The following is an 8,951-nucleotide window of genomic DNA, read 5'->3' on the forward strand; positions in this document are numbered from 1 at the left end:
CTATCAGTGCTCTTTTTGAAAAATGCAAGTTTTCCCCCAAAGTGTAGCTTCTAGAAAATTAGCCTGGGAAGTCGAAGTATTTTTTCAACGAAGCAATTTTTGGCTCAAAGATCACTCGTGTCAAGTTTTATCAGAATCGGTTCATTATTTCCTGACTGTGTCGTATCCCCTTAATGATGTCATTATCTACCATAGTAACAAGCGAACTGTATATAAGTTCCAGATAATTACTGTAAGCCGGTAGCGTAATGAATTTACAATTGGATCTATATTCTTCAATAAAGTGAACAATGCTACTTTTCCGTCTAATCTATTTCATCGATTGTATACAACGTTGTAATGTAATGTACGTGACGTTCTAGTAATTGTCAAAAACAGTTGAGTTTCTGATAGCTCTCTTCACTAAAGTTTGGGGATATGCATTATACTTTGTACACTTTCGTCCGAATTCAGACTATTTAATACCAATCATTGTTACATATGACAGTTTGTTTCACGGAATCATTTTATCGGAATCTATCAAGAGTATCATCATCTCTTGATGGTGTCTTTTTCATCGGGATCATTCCATTAACTGTGTCATTAGTGTCAGAAATCAAATACATGGTTTAAATTGTTGAATTTTGCTATTACACTCCCTCTTAGTTTCCCCTTGGTAGAAAGCGTCTTTCGCAATTTTGCTATCAAGGACATCGTTAACACTCCAGTTAGAAGACTGGCAATACGCAGGAATATTATAGCATACAATCTCAACCAATGCTGTCACTGAATTAATGCTCTCTTCTAATGTTGAAACAACTGGCCGACCTGGCCTTGTTTCCTATTTCATATCAATTTTACCATTCTGAAATGTACTGACTTACCTAAACAGTTCTTAAAGGGACGGTATGATTGATGCATATATGTATATGCTTTGGATGTAGAATCTACATGTAAAGTACAGATATTTGATATAGACGCGTACTTTAATTATATTAAGTCTCAACCTTCATTACAGTATTTACAATTGTGTCATGGTCAATGGTGCATACTACTACTAAATGTCTAATAAATTCAAAATAAAATATTTTCCACTTAGAGTGAAGAACTTCATGATGTTCTTCATTTTCGTTGTTTTTTAGCCGAACCGTGAAATTTTATTACCATGTAGATACGACATTTGAAAACATGAATGTTTTCGCCATATTGAAATCATATATAATGTGGTTTGTCAATTACATTAAGACTTTAACATTCTGTAATGTTAATTCAAATGCTTATTATGTAGATGCAGTATGCTAATTCCTGACTTCTGTACAAACATGTGTTTGTTTAATGTAATATATATTGCAATGTAGATTTGGGGGAAAATTATGTAAATATCCATCCATGTTTAAAATGTTTGTAAAATGCACTATTTTAAACATTATTTTCTTCCTTGATGTTATTTTATGATCTTGTTATGACCAGATGGTGTTCGGCTATAAAGGATTGACGTATTAATCAATGCTAGGGTTTAAGAATATTACGTACTGTAAATAAAAAATGTATATGTTAAAACGGCGCTAGTATTCCACTTCATATCTACCAACATAAAACAGATATGTCGTAATTAGGCCATTTTCATTCGTCTCCATACACGACTGGTACTAGCTGTGATATACTACGATGCAATAAGTACGACAGGGATAACGATTGAGAGGAAAGGCAAGGGTTGAAATTCAATGGTATGAGTTAAATGATAACGGTATACAGTTTTACTTTTTCTGTTAAGTGGTGTAAAACGCTAAAAGATTACACCATTTATATACAAATTCTTCAAGTAATGATGGACAAAAGACGTTCTTGAAGTTAACGGGAAAGAACCATATCAGGTAGCATATTTCCAGCAGAAACAAAATATCCGTGTCACCCTAGTGTCGTTTTTGTTATTTATATATTGATTATATATTGATTTGTCTAACTGCCTTACAGTATCGACTGTTTTATTGAATTAGCTATGTAGCTGTCGCACCTCCCCATACATATTTTTCGGCCTATTTTCAGTTGTCTTCCACGCCTACTCGATACACAATGTATCAAAATTTTAAGCCTTCAGCATTACAGATCAGACTTAGAAGGACGAAGAACTGAATGATGTCCCTAACATCACTGTTTTGATCTAGAAAGACGAAACGTCCCTAACATCACGGTTTTGATCTAGAAAGACGAAACAGGTAAATGATGTCCCTAACATCACTGTTGAGACCTAGAAAGACGAAACAGATGTATAACGTCCCTAACAATATTGATAATATCTAGAGGGACAAAGTAGCTATATGATGTCCCTAACATTACCGATTAGACCTAGAAGACGAACTAGCTGTATGATGTCCCCAGCATCACTGATTATATGTATGAAGTCCCAAACATTACTGATTATACATAGAGAGAGGAAGCAGCTGTATGATGTCCACAACATTACTGGAGAGTCCTAGAATGACGAACCTGCTGATGAAGTCCATAACATTACTGTTGAGACCTATATGGACAAGGCAGCTGTATTATTCAGTTTGATTATTCTTTGACTCTGCTGTATCTACACTGCACGCCCCAGTTTGTATTGAAAGAATCCAATGTGTCTTGTATGACTTTAATAGCATTCTTTCGAATTGCATTTGGTATTCTTTACGGACACGTATGTCAAAGAGTTTTGGTTTCCTGAAAAGTTACTCTAAAAAGGAACAGTAGTAGCGTTTTAAGTAATAAATCTGTTACTGTATTATGAAAAATTGCTATGAAATGATAGTGAATTACATGATTAATACTTTCAGTTAAATTAAAAAGATATTTAAATGTTAAGAGAAGTCTATGGATTTATGGGTTTGTCAACGTCTACTTCTTTGCTAGTAAACACGGCTATTTCTCGGACAATCAACCAGAACGCTTGGTCACCAGTAACTGTCACACGAAGACAATGCACCGTGAAAGGGCCAAGCTTTTTCCCTATATCTGTCATTGTTACCATTCCATTTTGGAATGTGCCAAGCAAAATATAAGAAAACACGGCATTACTGCATCACTTTGTCACATATGCTGCGGTGTGTTGAACACAATTGTGATACTGTCTTTATCTTTAGGTGCCGTGTGTTTCCAACAATAGCCATCGGCTAAATCGTATGCAAGATTTGGCGAAAAAAATCAGGTATTCAAAAATTTTGACATTTTACATTCTTTGTTCGAATGCGTTAAAATTTAAAATGTTAACATTTCCTTTAATAATGTTTCTTTCTTTTTCAGAAATTTCCACAGATCGCATCAGCCATGCCTTTAAATTGCACATTGATGGATGTCCTCTTCCCGCCAAGCTTCTTATGGCACGAGGTCCAGTCCTCCCCAAATCGGACAGCTGGACATAACCTTGCTGTAAACTTCTGGTCAGTCTGATCAAAGAAAGAGAGACAAAATTACTTTAAAATGGTACATTTGAACATCTTCTAATAAAGGGTAATACAATTTACATATTGAAATGTCATATCTTCATGTTTAACAAATAACTAGCATAAATGAAAATTACATTAATTGTGGATAAATTTGGTACTGCGCTGCATACAATTTCATGGGGTTTAACTATTTCTTACATGTAAAGTTATACTAATGAGGTATTTGATTTTTCCACCCAAGTAACTGTATATGATCTGTACTGATGATTTACTATTAATTTCAAGTTGACAGAATATATTTTACATATTGATCAAACTCAGTATTTATCTTGAAATCAGACATACAACAGTGCTTATCTACAAATTTTATGAAAGGCATGTGCACATGTTCACAAGTCTGTTTACAGGTGTGTAGCAAACGGGTATGATCCCTTCCTGGCCAAAGAGTTCCCATGTCCAGAATGTCGATTGGACATCAATCCTAGGTACCGCCACCTGCTTTGACCCTAAGTGACATGTCACTCTGTCAGTGGCCATGATGTGTACAGTAACCTTTCCAGTTTGACTCCTGTCCTGCCAGTATTGCGATGTTTTACATTTCTTCTTTGAGAATTGACCTGTCCGTGAAGATGTGTCACGTTTCTACTGTGACCACTGACCTGTCCATTATGATGTGTGACCTTTCCATTATGACCTCTGACTTGTCCATAAAGACGTGTGATCTTCCTTCTGTGATGCCTCACCTATCTGTTTTGAACATCAACATTGTCTTTGGGCACGATCATTAAGTTGACCTACAGTTGTATAGGAACATGTTGTAGGTAAATCTTGCCCAAACAAAGAGAGAAGGACCGAGGGCAACACGATAGAGTTGACCATAGTTTATAATGTAATACTTCAAACATATGTCTTGACCGACGTGCATGAAGGTGTTAATACAAGCCTCTGAAGTCTTTGTCAAGGCTAGTATGGAAACAAGATAAAATCAACAAGTATCTCCTTATTTCATAATGAAAAACTTTGTTCCAATCAATCCAAGCGATAAATGAAAATGGTAATGGCCATGTGGACTGCCATTTGGTTTTATGTGCTCCCTCTAAATATGTGGAGTGAGCATTTGTTCTGTGAACAGTTTTCTTCTGGGTTATTGTTTTTGCGTTTGGGCAAAATGTTTCACCCCAAGAACTATAAGATCCCGTGTCAAATATATATCGCCTAAGGACGCCAGATGCATGATAATTCTGACTTTTGACCCAAGACCTTGTAGTATTAAAGCATTTCAAGGTTGATTCTTTCTCAAGCTAAGCTTGAAGGCAAGTTTCTCAAGCACACTTAACATATTAGCTTGAGAAATTCAAGTTCAAATTGCCTTACGTCTGTGCATGGTCCAATACATTTGTATAGATGTACAAATATGTACAGGCATGCTATTATTTTTTTTCTGAAACAATAGGCTTACATTGTACCCAAGTCACACAACAGATGTTCTTTTGTTATACATGTATTGACATGACAGTGATTTAAACGTTAGTAACTGGAGACCGTTATTATCCATATTTGATTTCTACCTTTTCTTGTCCTAAATGATTAATACAGCAACATGTTGTAAATTATTGAAAAGTACAGGTACATGACAATACCTTGTTAATGTGGTTTAAATTGATCTGATGGAATTGATAATTGTCGGGAATTGATCAAACCGGCCATTCGTGTGGTATACCGACACAACGATCTACAGTATGCTTAAGTTTAAGGCAGGAGTTGTGAAGCTGAAATTATATCGGGAGAGAAGCAAAGGATGTATATCGATACGGGAAATAACGATACCTCGATTACTTCGTGTGAAGTTTTTCTAAAGCATGTTTAAAAATCGTGAAAATAACAACCCGTCAAATTAGAATTACTATTATTTTGATATACTAGCAATTGTTTACATATTGTATTTAATACTTGTACGTTGACAAGCTGCCATCCTCTCTCGGTTAATTTTCGATAGGACCACGAGCTGTAGTCTTCTTAATTCTTGTTCAGTACGTTCACAAGCTGCAATCCTCTCGATTCATGTTCAGTTAGTTTACAAACTGCCATCCTCTCGATTTTTGTTCAATACGTTCACGAACTGCTATCCTCTCTCTCGATTCATTTTCAATACGTTCACAAGCTGACATCCTCTCGATTCTTGTTCAATACATTCACGAACTGCCATCTTCTCTCAATTAATGTCCAATGCATTCACGATCTTCCATCCTCTCTCGATTAATGTTCAATGCATTCACGAACTTCCATCCTATATTGATTTATGTTCAATACGCTGACAAACTGCCACTCTCTACCGATTTATGTTCAATACGTTCACATGCTGCTATACTTTTGATTCGTGTTCAATAGGTTCACGAACTGCCATCTTTTTTCGATTTAAGTTTAATAGGTTCACAAGCTGCCATCTTCTCTCGATTCGTGTTCAGTACGTTCACTAACTGCCTCGCTTGATTCTTGTTCAATACATTCACGAATGGTCATCCTCTCTCGATTTATGTTCAATACGTTCACGAATTGCCATCCTCTCTCAACTCGTGTTCAATGCATTCACAAACTTTCATCCTCTCTCGATTCGTGATCGGTACATTCAACAATGGTCATCCTCTCTAGATTTTTTTTAATACTGTACATCCACGAACGTTCAGGAATTGCAATCCTCTTTCCATTCGTGTTGAATAAGTTCACGAACTGCCATACTCTTTCAATTCGTTTTTTGTATGTTCTCGAACTGTCATCTTCTCGATTTGTGTTCAATACTGTTCAATCAAGAACTGCCGTCCTCTCTCGATTAGTATCCAATACGTTCACGAACTGCCGTCCTCTCTCTCTATTTGTTTTCAATACTGTACATCCGCGAACGACCATCTTCTCTCGAAAAACAAAACAAGAGGCCCATGGGCCTTAACGGTCACCTGAGTTATGATATATTTTAGCATATTTCGTCCCTGTGACTTTGAATGAAGGTCAAGATCATCCATTTGAACAAACTTGTTAGCCCTTCATCCCAGCATGTTACAGACCTAATATTGTGTCTCTGGGCGTTTTGATTATCAAAAAGAAGTAATTTAAATATCTAAGTATATTTGACCCCTGTCACCTTGAATGAAGTTCAAGGTCATCCATTTGAACAAACTTGGTAGCAGTTCATCACATTATGCTACAGACCTAATATTGGGTCTTTGGGACTCTTAGTTATCAAGAAGTTGTTTAAAGATTTTAGCATAATTGACCCCTGTGACCTTGAACGAAGGTCAAGGTCATCCATTTGAACAAACTTGGTAGCCCTTTGTTCCAGCATGAAACTGACCTTATATTGGGTATCTGGGCCTTATGGTTATCAAGAAGAAGTTGTTTAAAGATTTTAGCATATTTGACCCCTGTGACCTTGAATGAAGGTCAAGGTCATCCATTTGAACAAGCGTGGTAGCCCTTCATCCCAGCATGCTATATACCTAATATTGGGACACTGGGCCTTTTGGTTATCAAGATGAAGTTGTTTAAAGATTTTAGTATATTTGACCCCTGTGACCTTTAATGAAGGTCAAGGTCATCCATTTGAACAAACTTGGTAGCCCTTTATCCAAGCATGCTACACACCCAATATCAGGTCTCCGGGCCTGTTGGTTATTGAGGAGAAGTTGAAAATGTAAATTGTTTACGACGCACGACGCACGACGGACGACACCGGACAAAAGGCGATCGCAACAGGTCAACTGAGACTTTGTCTCAGGTGATCTAACAAAACACAACAAATCTACAATACTAACAAAAACAAAAACAAAACAATAATACATGTATGTTGCAATATTTTTTCTTCGGTAACTTGTCATGTTTTTATTCTTCTATGACCTAAAATTTATTATAATCTATCATTGCGCTTTTTGAAAAATGCACATTGTTTCCCAAAGTATAGTTCCTAGAAAATGAGCTTGGAAATACAAAAACAAATTCTGTCAACACAAATTGGTGGCTCAAAGACATCTCGTGTCAATTTCCATGATAATCGATTCATTATTTCCAGATTGTGTCGTTTACCCTTAATGGTTGTTTTAATGACGCTGGATCGTACAGAAATATGTAATGAAACGTCATTTGTGAAATGCGATATGTCATTATCTACATGTACCATAGCAACAAGCGAACTGTAGATAAAATCTAGATAATGACAAATGTACTGTAAGCCGGTAACGTGATGAATTTACAATTGGATCTATATTCTACAATAAACTGAAGATGCTACTTTTCCGTCTGATCTATTATATCGATTAAATATACAATGTACGAACAATCAACAAAAACAGTTGAGTTTCTGATAGGTCTCTTCACTTAAGTTTGGGGATATGCATAATACTTCGTACACTTTCACAAATTCAGATTACTGTAAAATGTGGAAATGTTCGCGGCGTGGAAATTTTCGCTTATTTCGCGATCATTAAATCTCCGCGAAAATATCCACACGCGAATATAATAACACGTGGAAATATTGACACGCGAATATTTCAACCAAATAAACTAAAACACTAATATCCTAGACGCAAGTTCCTGGTAGTAAACCATGTCGTCCGTGATGTGTAACCGTTGTCATGGTCGGTCATTTGTCTGAGACATGGCCATTCAAATTTGAGTTATTAATAAAATAATAGTATTTCATCTAATTTAATGTTAGTTGATCATTAAACTTTCTTCGTTTAATGATAATTACGATCGCTTCTACGTTACTGTTCATATCAATCGCAAAGCTGGTCGGCCATTTTGTACATATAGTTATAGTCCCCAAAACAGCACACGTTTCATTTGTAACAAAATAGATAAACATGCTTGTATTAGAAATGTTAATGTTGAGTCTCCGCGTGGTTATACGTTTTATTTAAATCAGACACTATCGATACTTAAATGTAATGTTATATACATGTAATGTGGTTTGTCAATTACATTAAGACGTTTCCATTCTGTAATGTTAATTCAAATGTTTATTATGTAGATACAGTATGCTAATTCCTGACTTCTGTACAAACATGTGTGTTTGTTAAATGTAATATATGTATTGCTATGTAAATTTGGAAAAAAATACTGAAATATCAAACCATGTTTAAAATGTTTGTAAAATGCATTTTTTTAAACATTATTTTCTTCCTTGATGTCATTTTATTACCTTGTTATGAACAGATTGTGTTAGGCTTGATGTATTAATCAATGCTAGGGTTTAAGTATATAAAGTACTGTAAATATAAGATGTATATGTTAAAACAGCGCTAGTATTCCATTTCATATCTACCAAGATAAAACCGATATGTCGTAATTAGGCCATTCTCATTCGTCTCCATACACGACTGGTACATGTATTAGCTGTGATATTCTACGATACGACGGATAACAATTTAGAGAAAAGGCAAGGGTTGAAATTTAATGGTACATTTGTATGAGTTAAATGATAACGGTATACAGTTTTACTTTTTCTGTTAAATGGTGTAAAACGCTAAAAGATTACACCACTTAAATACCAATTCTCCA

Source organism: Pecten maximus, chromosome 10 (genome assembly GCF_902652985.1).
Source record: "Pecten maximus chromosome 10, xPecMax1.1, whole genome shotgun sequence".
In the NCBI taxonomy this organism is placed as follows: Eukaryota; Metazoa; Mollusca; class Bivalvia; order Pectinida; family Pectinidae; genus Pecten; species Pecten maximus.